The 16,464-nt window shown below is 42.2% G+C and overlaps 1 long non-coding RNA gene across 6 annotated transcripts; it reads left to right on the plus strand.

Moving 5' to 3' along the window:
• Positions 1-11,683, plus strand: LOC307183514. Of its 6 annotated transcripts, XR_013827497.1 has the most exons (7): positions 1-475; positions 593-1,497; positions 1,949-3,217; positions 3,848-5,290; positions 5,404-5,434; positions 5,864-7,298; positions 11,165-11,465. It is a non-coding gene; the product is annotated as an uncharacterized lncRNA (long non-coding RNA). The 6 variants fall into 6 exon arrangements; XR_013827494.1 differs by adding an exon at positions 11,493-11,683 and having other exon boundaries at positions 3,848-7,298; positions 11,165-11,258; XR_013827496.1 differs by having other exon boundaries at positions 3,848-6,256; positions 6,386-7,298.
• Positions 11,684-16,464: the final 4,781 nt, after the last annotated feature.

Here is a 16,464-nt window from a genome sequence, read left to right on the forward strand (position 1 = left end):
GGTTAAGTGTGGATGGTTTGCTAACTTTTCTGTTAGTATGTTTTTTTCTTAAAGAGGTCAGTTCAGAAATGATATTGTCCCAACCAATGCTACTAATCAGTTTAGGGTTTAGGTATGATGTGTGTTTCACCTTAGCAGTGATGGAGGGATATGCAGGAATCCGGGTAAGTTATCCTGCTGTTCCACACCAGCACGTTGAGCATAAAGTTTTCACAGGTACTCAGACAAGAGATGCTCGTGTGCCCAACCGTGGTGTTAACCTTAAGTGCCTGCAGGACCCACATTGTGTTGATGATTCCCCTAATGATGTAAATAATCAGAATTAGTTACAGGTAGGCTTTTTTATGTTTGTCTTTAGGTGAAACGATTTTTTTGCTGTAAACTCCCTTGTCAAATGTGTTTCTTCACGTTATATCAGTGGTGACATTGCACTGAACCTAGTAATGGTCGTTAATGGGACCCTGCCAGTAACCAGGTAAGGTTACTGCAGAACTTAGAGCAGAGTATAGACCAACGGTCTTCAGATGTCTACGTAAGTGAGGATGATGTCCCAAACCCCGAACACAGTGTTCCCATATCTTTTTCCCTGCAGATATCCTGTTACGGTTTTTGCTAGTGTAAAGGTACGTGATGTCACATGAATTCATTAGCCCTTCTTATTTTCAGGTATGTATGTAATTAATGGTATTTTGAGGACTCTTTATATTTTAACTTACAGTGACTGTATTAGCTTTATTTTTGGTTTGTACGCCGTAAAGGTATTAATTTGTCCCTAACAACACAAGTAAACATGATATTTTACTGTATTCATGTTTCACAATACCATTTGATACCCTCCTACTGATAAGGGGATAGGCAGGTATCCAGATAATTTATCCTATTGTTCATCCCCACAGTAGTGAGCATGGAATTTGAAATACCTCGTGAAGAGAAGAAGGTATCTCTTACTAGGGTTTAGGCCTAGACTTCTGCAAGTATCCAGGTAATTTGGATGAGTCTCAAAAGTATGCAAGTGACCAAGGGTATCTGAAGGTGTACCCTAGAAAAATATGGATATCACACACATTCTCTGAATGTGTTTTCACACTCCCGTCAGGACCTGATGGTGAGCTACCAGTGGTAGATAACAGGGGACGTTGCTGGCATGTAGGTAAATGATGATGTGGGCCTAAAGCACATCACAGACCATGTGTTCTTCACGTACGTAGGTAAGTGATGATGGCGTTCCTATCGCTTCTCGTTAGCGAGATTTTGTTGCAGGTATTCAGGTAAGAAATGCTAAAAGTTCTTAATAATTGTAGTAACCATGAGTTTACGTTTTTTACGTTTTAGCGGCTAGTGATATTTAACCCTGTGAATGTTGTAGGTTGATCATATCTTGTAAGTGTTTTGAAGTTGCCACCACAGTCGTAACCATCGGTTTTTTGCAGGTGTCCAGTTAAGAGGTGAAAGTCTTACCCGACATTGTTGTTGACCTGAATTAACGCACGTACCCAGGTAGAGTTGATGTGTTCCATAATAATGGAAGTAAACCAGGTTAGGTGCAGGTGTCCTGGTAGAACAAATTTTAATCTTTTTCTTTTTAATTAATTCAGTTATTTAATTTTGGCTGCATTGGGTCTTTGTTGCTGCCTGTGGGCTTTCTCATTGTGGCGAGCAGGGGCTACTCTTCGTTGTGTTGCTCAGGCTTCTCATTATGGTGGCTTTTCTTGTGTGGAGCACGGGCTCTAGGCACGTGGGCTTCAGTAATTGTGGCTCTTGGGCTCTAGAGAGCAGGCTTAGTAGTTGTGGCGCACGGGCTTAGTTGTTCTGCAGCATGTGAGATCTTCCCGGATCAGGGCTCGAACCCGTGTCCCCGTGCATTGGCATGTTGATTCCTAACCACTGCGCCACCCGGGAAGTCCCACAAATGGTATATTTAAACACATTTGTTGAATGTGTTTTTTAGGTTCCTGTCACGAGATCACTGTGAACATAACAGTGGTTGCTAACAGAATGTTGCTTTCAACCAGGTAAGTGATAAAGTGGATCCTACCACAGTGAAGACCCTCTGATCTTCAATATGAACGTAAGTAAGTATTGTGTCCCAAACATTCGTGTTACCATGTTTGTTTTCAGTTATTAGTATACAAGTATGAGATGTTGTGATGTTAACTCATTAAAGACATTCTGATTTTTAGATATCTATGTAATTAATTTTTGAGACTCTAATATTTACCTTGTTGTTGGCATGTGTGTAGTTAAGAAATTGTATTAGTACAAATGAGATTTTTTTGTATTCTGTTTAGAGATGACATGTATTTAATACTTGTAGTGATGAACAGATATGCAGGTGATCCAGGTAATTTATCATATTGCCATCATTGAGTTAGTGACCTTGGGAATTTTTTCAGGTATCCCTTCAAGAGAAGATGGTGTTTCTTCTCAGGAATTGACCTTGAACTCCTGCAACTAGCCAGGTAATGTGGATGGGTACCAAAATGGTACAAGGGACCAAGGAAATTTACAGCTTTAGAGGTAGGATGATTTATGTGCCCCAAACATATTCCACACTGTGTTTTTCAGATTCATGTCCAGACATCCTGGTGAGCCTATTAATGGTAGTTATTGTGGGTCATTGCTGGTATGGAGATAGGTGCTGGTGTGGGGCTACACCACAGCACATTCCATCTGACCTTCGTATACCTAAGGAAGTAATGATGTGTCCTCCTATGTCTTGTTACCATGATTTTTGAAGGTATCGAGGTAGGGAATGATAGTCTTTACCGCTTCTAGATGCCATGAGTTTTCATTTGTTCTATTTCTGGAAATGTTCACTTTTACCCGTGTGAATGCTGAGGTATTATGTGAATACAGGTATTTATCATGGTGTTCCCCATCACAGTACTAGTCATAGGATTTGTACAGGTGTCCAATCAAAGAAGGACATTTTATCTGACGTTGGTGTTGACCTTGGATTGCTGCAAGTGTGCGGGTAGATGGATGCGTCTCCTAATGATGAAGTGACCACCATTATTTGTGGGTGTCCTGGTAGAAAACGTTGTGTCCTTTAACAGGCATTTCATATTACCTTTCTAGGTTTGTGTGAAGAGATCTTGATTAAACTAACAATGCTCATTAATGGGGGACATTGCTTGTGTACAGGTAGGTGACCATATGGACTAAACCAGATATGGAGTAAACCAGAGCACAGGTCATTTGATATTTACATAGCTGGGTAAGTTATGATAGTTTCCCTAACAGCTGTTGTTACCATTTTTCTTTGCTAGTTGACAGGTATTTGATAAAGTGGCTTTTACCCCAGTACAGGTCATTTGGCCTCAGACACCTAGGTAAGTGAGCATGCGGTCTCTTCACACAGTGTTACCGTGGTTTTCTGCAGGGATCCTGTTAAGGTCTTTGATGGTGAACAGGTATGAGATGACGTGACAATAACTCAGAGACATTCCCAATATCAGTATTTACAAAATGAATGTTTTTGAGACTCTTAAATTTACCTAGTTTTTGTCATATATGTGGTTACGAAGTTAATACGTCCCTAATAATACTCATAAGATTTTTATGTCCTTCTTTAGAGGTAACATGTACTTAACTACTAATGAAAGATGCAGGGATTCTTGTAATTTATCATGTTGACATCACAGCATTACTAGCTCAGGGATTATTGCAGGGAGCCCTTCTGAGAAGAAGGTGTCTCTTCCTAGGGTTTGACCCCAGTGTCTGCAGGCCAGTGTCCAGGTAGTGTTGATGGGTACCAAAATCATACCAGAAGTGACCAAGGGAATCTGGGGGTGTAGAGGTAGAATGACATGTGTACCAACTACATTTACTGCAATTTGTTTTGCAGATTCAGGATAACACATCACAGTAAGCACATCAGTGGTAGTGAACGTTGCAGCGTGTTGGTGTGGAGGTGAGGGATGATGTGGGTATAAACCACAACACAGACGATCAACATTCACATATCTAGGTAATGCTGATGTGTCTTCACGCTTCTTGTTGTCATGACTTTTTTTTGCAGGTAGTCAGGTAAGAAATTGTAGACACCTTACACATCTAGCAACCATGTTATCCTATAGTTTTATATTTTAGAAAACTTGATATTTAACCATCTGATTGTTGAGTGACAGATATCCATGTAATCCTCGTAGAGCTATGAGTCACAGTACTAACCAAGGTTCCATGCAGGTGTAAATGCAGGAGATAATGGTCTGTGGAACAGTGGCCTAGGCCTTGGAGTATAGCAAGATTCCAAGTAGGTTTGCTGAGTCCTGCAGTGATGGTCATGACAGGGTTATCTTCAGGGTCCAGGTAGTAAGGAAACTTGTGTCCATAGGCACATTTGTCACAATGTGTTTTCCAGGTTCCTGTCTGGGGATCATGGTGAACTTCTTAATGATCATTAAAGGGACATGGCTTTTATCCAAGTAAGTGATAGTGTGCGCCTTTTGCAGGCGACAGGCCATGTGATCTTCAGATATCTGGGTAAATGAATATGATTTCCCTAACACAGTGTTATCCTGTCATTTTGGAAGTGTTTTGTTAAGTCCTTTCCTAATATGCAGGTGTTAGGTTATGTGACTTTAGCTCATTAGAAAGCTTCTTATTTTCATATGTGTGAATGATGGTGCTTTCAAGACTACTTTAAGTATGGCTTGGGCACGTATGCAGTTCAGAAATTAAATTCACCCCAGCAATACCAGTGAGCAGGATATTTGACTGTATTCTTGTTTAGGGATTATGGGGGGGGTTTTTTTTTTTTTTGTGGTACGCAGCCACTGTTGTGGCCTCTTCCGTTGCGGAGCACAGGCTCCGGACGCACAGGCTCAGCGGCCATGGCCCACGGGCCCAGCTGCTCCGTGACATGTGGGATCCTCCCAGACCAGGGCACGAACCCGTGTCCCCTGCATCGGCAGGTGGACTCTCAACCACCGTGCCACCAGGGAAGCCCGGGTTTATGGGTTTTATATACACAGAGTGCTAGATGGATCAGTAGATGGCCAGGTGGTTTCTCATACTGCCCATCAGTGGTTGTTATTCACCCTGGGATTTTTGCCGGCATCCCTTCAAGAGAGGAAGGTATGTCTTATTAACGTTTAATCTCAGATATCCAGTTATCCATGGAAGGCCGATGAGTCTTGAAATGATAGAATTGAACAAGGAATTTGTGGGTGTCCCAGTGGAATAAGATGTATACCAAACACAATTTACACAATTTTTTCAGCTTCATGTAAAGACATCACAGTGAACCTATCAACAGCAGGTAACAAGGCACATAGCAGGTATTGAGGTAAGTGATAATTTGGGCCTAAACCACAGCCCAGATCATGTGATCTTCACACATATGAGTAAGTGATGATTGTGTCCCTAACACTTGTGCGCCCCTATTTTTGTTTTTTGCAGGTATTCTGTTCAGGTCTTTGGTGGTACATAGGTATGAGATGTGACATTAACTCATTAGAGGATTGCTTATTTTCACATATCTATGTAATTATCTGATACTTACCTTGTTTTTTGGCAAGTGTAAGCCAAATTAATTTGTCCCTAGTAATAGTAGCAAGTGGTAATTTTTACTGTATTCTTGTACAGAGATAACGTGTATTTCTCACTTGTAGTGGTAGACAGATTGCAAGCATCCAGGTAGTTTGTCATATTGTTCTAACTGCGTTATTAACCGTGGGATATTTGCAAGTAGCTGTTCGTGGGAGGAAGGTGTGTGTTACTAGAGTTTGACCTCAGAGTTCTCCAAGTATCCAAGTAATGTTGAATGGTCCCAAAATGATACAGATGACAAGGGAATTTGCAGGTGTACAGGTAGAACGAGACACTGTACCAAGCACATTTTTCACACTGTGTTTTTCAGGTCTTGCCAAGAGATCAGGCCGCGAGCCTCTCTATGGCAGTTGATGGCGGGACATCGCTGGTGTTCAGATAAGTGATGGCGTGGGCCTAAACGATCCAGTCTTCCTGTACGTAGGTAAGTGATGACGGGTGTCAGTGCTGCTTGTCACCGTGACTTTGTTGCAGGTGTTCAGGTAAGAAATGAACAGGTAGTCTTTACCAAATCTAGAGACCATGAGTTTTCACTTTTTATATGTTAGGGAAAATTTATGTTTAACACTAGGAATGCCCAAGGGTTACAGGTATACAGGTATTTATAATGATTTTCCCCACCACAGTACTACCCATAGGATTTGTATAGGTGTCCAGTCAAGAAATGACAGTTTTCCAACCTTGGCATCAACCTTGGATTACTGTAAGTATCCAGGTAAAGTTGATATATCTCCGAACGATTAAGTGAGCAAGATTATTTGCAGGTGTCCTGGTAGAAAAAACTGTGCGCCTAACAAATGTTTCAAAACATGTCTTTCATGTTTCCTTCAAGAGATCACAGTGAACCTAACATTGGTCGTGGATGGTGGGACATGGCTGGGATGCAGGTAAGTGACGATATGGGCCTCAACCACAGCACAGGCTTTCTGATCTCCAGGTAGGCAGGTAAGTGATGATGATATCCCTCACGCTTGTTACCATGATTTCCTTGCAGGCGTTCAGATAGGAAATGATGGATCCCTTACCAGTTCTAGAAACCAGGAGTTTTCATTTATTATATTTTAAAGAAACTTTTTGTCTTTCTCTGTGAGTGTTGAGTAATTTCACATAACCATGTAATTAGCATGATGGCCCCAGCCATGGTAGTGACCATGGAAATTTTGCATGTGTTCCCTTAAGAAATGTCAGCTTACCTGAGAATATTCCTGACTGGGCTTACTGCCAGTATTCAGTTAGAGCTGATGTTCTCATAATGATGAAAGTAGTGAATGTTCTTTGCAGGTGTCATGTTAGAACAAGTTGTGTCCTTTTACACATATATCATAATACCTTTTTCAGGTTCATGTCAAGAGATTGTGGTGAACCTGACAATGTTTGTTTTCAGAGACATTTCTGTTATCCAGGTAAGTGATGATAGGCACTTTCACCCCATAGAGACCATCCAGTCTTCATATGCTTAGGTAAGTGATATTTGTTCCTTTTTTGCCATGGCATTTTGAGGGCTAGGTTTTCAGGTAAGAATTGATAGTGTCTCACCAATTCTGGAAGCCATGTTATCCTCCTGTTCTTTATTTTATAAAAAATTTATGTTTGTGTAATTGTTGAGAGACTTGCAGATATCCAGGTAATTTTTATACAGCTGCGTATCACAGTAGTAATCATGGTTTTCTTTTGCAGGTGAGCATCCAAGGGGTAATGCTGTGTCTAGCAATGGCCTAGACCTTGGAGTTACTGCAAGATTCCAGGTAGATTTGATGACTCCTGCAAGAGTGGTGGTGACAGGGTTATCTTCAGGGTCCAGGTAGTAAAGGGGGGTCCATAGACACATTCGTCACAATGTGTTTTCCAGTTTCCTGTTGAGAGGTCATGATGAACCTCATAATGATATGAAAGGGACATGGCTTGCATCCAGATAAGTGATAAGGTGGGCCTTTTGCACACAGCAGACGATCTGATCTTCAGATATCTAGGGAAGTGTGGATATTGTTCCTAACTGTTGTGTTACCATCCTTTTTTGCAGGTATTCAGGTAAGAAATGTTGTCCCAACCAATGCTAGTAAGCATTAGCCCTTATGATTTTAGAGATTAAATATAACGTGTGTTTTTCCTTAGGAATGACAGAAGGATATGTAGGTATCCAGGTCAGTTATCGTTTTGTACATCACTTTTTTGTTTACCATGGCTTTTTGCAGTTATCTCGTCAAAGAGAGGATTGTGTCTCTAACTAGGGTGTTGACATTGAACTCTTACAAGTTTCTGGATACATTTGATGGGCCTCATAATTTTTTTTTTTTTTTTGCGGTACGCGGGCCTATCACTGTTGTAGCCTCTCCCGTTGTGGAGCACAGGCTCCGGACGTGCAGGCTCAGCAGCCATGGCTCATGGGCCCAGCCGCTCCGTGGCATGTGGGATCTTCCCAGACCAGGGCACGAACCCACGTCCCCTGCATCAGCAGGCGGACTCTCAACCACTGCGCCACCAGTGAAGACCCAGAAATCTCTTGAATCCCTATACCCTAATGATGAAAAATCTGAAAGAGAATTAAGGAAATAGTCCCATTTACTATTGCAACAAAAAGAATAAAATACCTAGGAATAAACCTACCTAGGGAGACAAAAGACCTGTATGAAGAAAACTATAAAACACTGATGAAATAAATTAAAGATGATACAAACAGATGGAGAGATATACCATGTTCTTGGATTGGAAGAATCAACATTATGAAAATGACTATACTACCCAAAGCAATCTACATATTCAGTGCAATCCCTATCAAACTACCAATGGCATTTTTCACAGAACTAGAACAAAGAATTTCACAATTTGTATGGAAACACAAAAGACCCCGAATAGCCAAAGCAGTCTTGAGAACGAAAAACGGAGCTGGAGGAATCAGGCTCCCCGACTTCAGACTATACTACAAAGCTACAGTAATCAAGACAGTATGTTACTGGCACAAAAATAGAAATAGAGATCATGGAACAGGATAGAAAGCCCAGAGCTAAACCCACACACATATGGTCACCTTATTTTTGATAAAGGAGGCAAGAATATACAATGGAGAAAAGACAGCCTTTTCAGGAATTGGTGCTGGGCAAACCAGACAGCTACATGTAAAAGAATGAAATTAGAACACTCCCTAACACCATACACAAAAATAAACTCCAAATGGATTAAAAACCTAAATGTAAGGCCAGACACTATCAAATTCTTAGAGTAAAGCATAGGCAGAACACTCTATGACCTAAATCACAGCAAGATCCTTTTTGACCCACCTCCTAGAGTAATGGAAATAAAAACAAAAATAAATAAATGGGACCTAATGAAACTTCAAAGCTTTTGCACAGCAAAGGAAACCATAAATAAGATGAAACGACAGCCCTCAGAATGGGAGAAAATATTTGCAAATGAAGCACCTGAGAAAGGATTAATCTCCAAAATTTACAAACAGCTCATGCAGCTCAATATCAAAAAAACAAACAACCCAATCCAAAAATGGGCAGAAGACCTGAATAGACATTTCTCCAAAGAAGATATACAGATTGCCGACAAACACAGGAAAGGATGTTCAACATCACTAATCATTAGAGAAATGCAAATCAAAACTACAATGAGGTATTACCTCACACCTGTCAGAATGGCCATCATCAAAAAATCTACAAACAGTAAATGCTGGAGAGGGTGTGGAGAAAAGGGAGCCCTCTTGCACGGTTGGTGGGAATGTAAATTGATACAGCCACTATGGAGAACAGTATGGAGGTTCCCTAAAAAACTAAAAATAGAACTACCATACAACCCAGCAATCCCACTACTGGGCATATACCCTGAGAAAACCATAATTCCAAAAGAGTCACATACCACAATGTTCATTGCAGCTCTATTTACAATAGCCAGGACATGGAAACAACCTAAGTGTCCATCATCAGATGAATGCATAAAGAAGATGTGGCACATATATACAATGGAATATTACTCAGCCATAAAAAGAAACAAAATTGAGTTGTTTGTAGTGAGGTGGATGGACCTAGAGTCTGTCATACAGAGTGAAGTGAGTCAGAAAGAGTAAAACAAATACCATATGCTAACACATATATATGGAATCTAAGAAAAAAAAAGTTCTGAGGAACCTATGGGCAGGACTGGAATAAAGACGCAGACGTAGAGAATGGACTTGAGGACATGGGGAGGGGTAAGGGTAAGCTGGAACGAGGTGAGAGAGTGGCATGGACTTATGTATACTACCAAATGTAAAATAGGTAGCTAGTGGGAAGCAGCCTCATAGCACAGGGAGATCAGCTCTGTGCTTTGTGACCACCTAGAGGGGTGTTTTAGGGAGGGTGGGAGGAAGATGCAAGAGGAAGGATATATGGGGATATATGTATATGTATAGCTGATCCACTTTGTTATAAAGCAGAGACTAACACACCATTGTAAAGCAATTATACTCCAATAAAGATGTTAAAAAAATTTTAAAAACAAGATATATTGGGCTTCCCTGGTAGTGCAGTGGTTGAGAGTCCGCCTGCTGATGCAAGGGACACGGGTTTGTGCCCCGGTCTGGGAAGATCCCACATACCACGGAGCGGCTGGGCCTGTGAGCCATGGCTGCTGAGCCTGCGCATCCGGAGCCTGTGCTCCGCAGCGGGAGAAGCCACAACAGTGAGAGCACCGTGTACCGCAAAAAAAAAAACCACCCAAAAAACAAACAAACAAACAAAAATATACATATATATAGTTCTTAGGCCCTTTTCTAGGTACTTGATAGTCTGTGTCAGTCGAGGTCCTCCAAGGAGTGGATGCCAAGAGGAAATGATCAGTGAAGCATGCTAGAGGCATATTGGGGAAACCCTTGTGCAGGATGGAGTGGAGGAAACAGTAGCAGGCCAGGGGCGTCTTCCGGCAGCGGTCGAGGTCTGATGCCGGTGAGAGGAGGCAGGGAAGGGAGCAGGCGCGCTGGGGAGGGCGCCCTCAGGCGGCGGTGCAGTCTACGAAGTCTTGGGCCATATCAATGGGTCATCTTCAAGCTCATCTCCCATCAGAGGAGTCTCTTGTCCCCCAGCAGTGGGCCTGAAAGGGTGTCTCTGCTGTGCTTCATTGTCGCCCACTTGCAGCCTAGGGGAAGCACAGCCTCAGTGCAAACCCACGGGAGGATCCAGAGCTGAGGCTGTGAAACACTTAGGCTCCCAGCAGCGATTCTCTAGAAGGAGCTCTGGCTGGTGCATGTCCATGGTCACCACACAGCTATCATGTTCAAAGCTCACAACCCCTCTTCCAAGCATTTTATAATCTCCAGTTAGCAAAAGGGGAAACAGGGCTTAAATAAATTGCCCCAAAGCACTTGGCCCTGATTTGGTCCAGCCAGCTTCCAAAGCCAAGTTTTAAAGACCCCCAAACCGTGTTTTTTCTTCTCTCATGTGGTAGATTAAATTATTGTTCAGCAAGTATGTAGCCTCCTACCCCCACCAACTCCATGGGAGGGATCATTCTGCCCCATTGGCGTGACCTTGGCATGTGTCTTGTTTGGGCCATGGAATGTGGGTATAAAGGACTGTGAGCCAGTTCTGAGCCTCAGCTTTGAGAGGCATCATGTGTTTGCCCTCATCTCTTCCAGGAGAAGCCATATCAGGAGAAGATCAGACGCCCAGTCAAACCCTGCCTGAAGCAAAGCAGTGTACCCCCCACCTAGCCAACCTGCAGATCCAAAAGTGAGCAATAAAGGCTTGTAGTTGTACATCACTGAGATTTGGGTGATTTCTTAGGCAGTATTACTTTGGCAAGAGCTGACTGATACATATCATGTTGCCAACAGAAGGAGTAATTGATGCTGCCTGAGGGAGATGGTAAAGACTTCATGGAGGAAGTAACATTTAAGCAGATTGTTGTTTTGTTTTGTTTTGCGGTATGCGGGCCTCTCACTGTTGTGGCCTCTCCTGTTGCAGGGCACAGGCTCCGGACGCGCAGGCTCAGCGGCCATGGCTCACGGGCCCAGCCGCTCCGCCGCATGTGGGATCTTCCCGGACCGGGGCACGAACCCGTGTCCCCTGCATCGGCAGGCGGACTCTCAACCACTGCGCCACCAGGGAAGCCCCAGATTATTCTTAAAAATAATAAAATTCCATTTTTGAAAAAAGGTTTGTCTATTTTCATTGTCAAAATTTTGGAAAATATGGCAAGTATTAAAAGGAAAGTCAAAGAGATTACATCTGTTGATATTTTTTATATTAGAGTCCTTCTCCATGCATACTATGCCTTTATACACTCTGGGGCTTTGCCTTTTATGACCTAACTTACTATCATCAATCAGCATTCTTATTTATTTATTTATTTATTTTTATTTTTGGCTACATTGGGTCTTCATTGCTGCACATGGGCTTTCTCTAGTTACGGCGAGCAGGGGCTCCTCTTCATTGTGGTGCACAGACTTCTCATAGCAGTGGCTTCTCTTGTTGTGGAGCATGGGCTCTAGGCATGCGAGCTTCAGTAGTTGTGGCACATGGGCTCAGTAGTGGTGGCTCACGGGCTCTAGAGCACAGGCTCAGTAGTTGTGGCACACGGGCTTAGTTGCTTCGTGGCATGTGGGATCTTCCCGGACCGGGGCTCGAACCTGTGTGCCCTACATTGGCAGGTGGATTCTTAACCACTGTGCCACCAGGGAAGTCCCAATCTGCATTCTTATATATGATCAAATATTCTTTGAAAACATAGTTTGTAATGGTTGCATAATATTCATGGCAGCACTAACTTGAGCTTCAAGGACAAGTTGAAGCACATCAGAAGGACATTCTTCCATTCATTTGTTTAAAATTATTTATTGAGTACTTGCTATGTGCCAGGCAGTGTTCAAGGTACTAGGAAAACAACTGTTACAAAGAGACAAAGCTGCAGTGTCTGTCAGCAGGTGGCCAATAAAGAAATCATAGCCTATCCATACAGTGCAAGACTACTCAGCAATAAGAAAGAGCTAACTACTGATATGGGCTGCAACATGGAGGAAGCTCAGAAACATTATGCTGAGTGAAAAGAGCCAGACACCAAGGGCTCTATGTTATGATTGCATTGTTATAAAACTCTAGATGATTCAAACAAATCTATAGTGACAGGAAGCAGACTAACAGGTGTGGGAGAGGAGGGGACAGGGAGGGAAGAAAGGAATTATAAGGGGCATGAGAAACCTTTGGGGGGGTAGATATGTTTATTATCTTGATTGGGGTAATGTGGTCATGAATGTATACATGTCAAAACTTTAAAAAAATTTTTAATTTTATATTGGAGTATAGTTGATTTACACTGTTGTGTTACTTTCAGGTGTGCAGCAAAGTGGTTCAGTTATACACACACATATACTATCCTTTTTCAAATCCTTTTCCCATTTAGGTTATTACAGAATATTGAGTAGAGTTCCCTGTGCTGTACACTAGGTCCTTGTTGGTTATCTATTTTAAATACAGTAGTGTGTATATGTCAATCCCTAACTCCCAATTTGTCCCTCCCCCTTACCACCTTTCCCCTTTGGTAACCGTGAATTTGCGTATGTCTAAAGTTTAAATATGTGTGGTTTATTGCATGTCAGTCCCACCTCAGTAAAGCTGTTAAAAAAGTCATAGGAGTAGGGTGGGGTCTGACAAAATGGAGGATAAGCATCTGGGCAGCAGGAAAAGCACGTACAAGGCAAAGAGGCATTTTATTTACTAAGCACATAAAACTTACCGTCTCCTAGGCAATGTGGCAAAAGTTTTACAAATATTAACTCATTTTCTCCTCACAGCCTCCCTGGGAGGTAAGTACTATTAATGTCATCCCCACATTGCAGATAAAAGAAATTGGCGCAAAGATATTAAGTAACTTGGCCAAAGTCACGGAGTAATGGTCATAGCTGTGCTTTGCATCCGCAAACCTAGATTTAGAATCCTGCTTGAAATCTGATGACAAGCTGCCTTCCAGGAACATATCTGGTAGTATTCACAGGTATATTTGAAGAGCCAGGTGTCTGTAACCAAAAGTGAATGGAGAAAAGAAGAAGCAGAAGACCTTGGAAATGTAGGCTGGGGTCAGTTCATTTCAGTCTGAAAAGTCCAGTCATATAACGTGAAGATGTATTGGAAGGCTTCTGAATGGTATCTGTAGTTTGCATGGACTAATTTTCATTTGTCATCAAATACTAATTATATCCTCAGTGGAACTCATCTGAAAGTAACTTTTCCATCACTCTTATAAAGGACTTAGTCCCAGATGCACAAATTGATGAGACAATGTATTATGCTCCCCTGGTAGCTTAAGGTGACGTTGCTCACAAAAAGAGCTGCTCCCTTTTGGGGCGGGCATTTGGAGGCTTCCCTTGGTACCCGCTTGGGGAGATGCAAATAGAAGAGAAAGGCAGCCTCCCCATGAGCAGTGACACCACGGTTTTTGCTTTTCTCTCTGGCTTTAACTCCTCTCTCTTACAAAATCTCCTTTGCTTGTCTAAAACCCTGAGGAGGGCATGACTGGTAATTGGGCTATCAAATGCCATTAAACCACAAAGCAGGCTACGAAGGTTCTTAAAGTTTATACCAACTACGAAATACACCTCGAGCAGCAGCTGCGTTGGGGACAGGAGCCTCCTGTCGCATGTCTTCCGAAATCCAGGCATTTATTGCTGCTCGTCTTGGCTGGCCTCTGTCACTTCCTCTGGGAGCCCAGCCTGCAAATAGAAGACTCTCCCCAAGTCTTTCTCTCTCCTCTTCATTTCCTGCCAAAGCATGTCTCCCGAATCCTGAAGAGATGAATGAGCCATTGCGGGGGTTGCCTTGAGGGACTCAGGAACTCATCCCTCACAGGGGCCAGCAAAGCAGACTAAGCTCCCGGTGTTGGTCTGCCCGGCTGCCATGACAAGATACCACAGGCTGCCTGGCTCAAACACGAGGACTTGATTTCCTCACAGTTCTGGAAGCTGGCAGTCCTAGATCAGAATGCCAACAGGGTCAGGTTCTGGTGAGAGCATTCTTCCGGCTTATAGACGGTGTCCTCACAGGGCCTTCCTTCAGTGCATGCGCAGGGAGAGTGATGGTCCCCCTCTTATAAAGCCACCAATCCTATTGGATTAGGACTCCACCCTTATGACCTCCTTTAACCTAAATTACCTCCTAAAGCCCCATCTCCAGATACAATTACATAGGGAATTAGGGCTTCAATGTATGAATTCAAGGGGGACGCAATTCAGATCATAGCACTCCCCCTCCTCCAGATTCAGTGCTGCATCCATTTGATAGAGTGGGCCCCGGCATCCGTGCCTCTCCCCGTGTGAAAGCCACCCTCCCCCAACCCAGGCACTTGAGATTGTAAACTTGAGACCCATGCGTTAGATTTCAGCTTTCACAAATACTTTGTTCAGTGCACAGTTTTTAAATGAATTTAAATTAGCTGTCAACAGTTAAAACTTGGAATATAGCAAATCATCATTTGCATTCCCAGCTTTTCTTGAAGGAGATCTGCAGTGGACTGTGTTTTAGTCTTTGTATTGCCATTGATAGCTCCAAGTCAAGCTTGTGTCCAATGGCTACAACATCAGGGCAGGACCTTATGGAATCTATGGGGGGTGGAACTGAATTGCTTCTGGACTCATTTTATTTCTTCCACCGCTAATTAATTTTTTCTTCCCCTTTTCATCAAATTATTTATCTTTTGTTGCACCTTGGATTTATAATCCACTTCAAATTTAGGGGAAGATAAAACTAGTTATATGTATGTGTGTGTGTGTACATATATATGTACGTATGTGTGTGTATGTATACACATATATAAATATACACCCTCAATATCTGCTTGCTGCAAGAATGAATGAATGAATGAAAATGTGCTTGTATGTATATGTGTATTCTCAAAATGTCCAAAGAGGACTCCTTATTGAATTCAGAAATAAATATAGCATTTGAAAGGCAACTTACTGTTTAACAAAATCTTGAAAAGAACTAATACATAATAAAGGGAAAACGTCTCATTCATAAATTAATGAATCTGTATCGTAGTTTACAAGGCATGTACCCAGATACTATCTTATATATGGTTCATATCTGGGAGCCATCAGGGAGAGGAGGGCTTGACGCTTACAGCTGAGCTGTAAAAATAAGCTTATGATCTACAGCTCACGTCAAGCCCGTTTGATGGTTTATCCCCATTCTGACACAGGCTCGAAGACATGGGTTCATGGGCAGTGCAAAGAGAAGAGAGAGATCTTCTTGAAATATTTGTCCAAGGCTGGTTCCTGGCATGTGTAAAACACTGTATCATTCAAGGAGTCTTCACATTAATGATCTCACTAGAGGCTCACAGGAAATGTTATTTCCATTTAACAAGTGTGGAAATTAAAGAATTATGAATGGTGTGCCAAGTTCACATGGCTATTTGGTGAAAGAGGTGGAGCTAAAACCCTGGACCTGACCACAAGCCCAGTTTTACTGTAGCAAGCTAGCCCAACGTGTAGCCAGGGAACAAAGTGCTATGGGATGTCAATAGGTATTACACAAAACAAAGTTAAGAAAAATTAAAAGCTCCATGATGAATTAGATTTAGAAGGTTTGAGATTAAACAAAGTCCAGCATTTTGCAAGACTTCTCAGAGACTTGAACATACTACCATCAATTGCCAAGTTATAATGGAGAATTTGGTATATAGTGTTTTCCCAAATCATAAGACCATGCAAGCCATTCTTTAGCAATGTCTCACCCAACTAGTGTTCTTGAGGATGCACTTTGAGAAACATTTTCCTACATCAATCATGAGTTACATCCAACCCTGAGTGACATCACAGCCCTGTGAAATGTTCATTCTTAAGTCTGTATGTTATTGGGTCTAGGGACACAAAATTAGAAAAGAAGTTCATTGGAAATATGGAAAGTCTTCTGTGTTCATAGTCACTAGCACTCTCCAGGGAAT

This window comes from Stenella coeruleoalba, assembly GCF_951394435.1.
Source record: "Stenella coeruleoalba genome assembly, chromosome: 3".
NCBI lineage: Eukaryota > Metazoa > Chordata > Mammalia > Artiodactyla > Delphinidae > Stenella > Stenella coeruleoalba.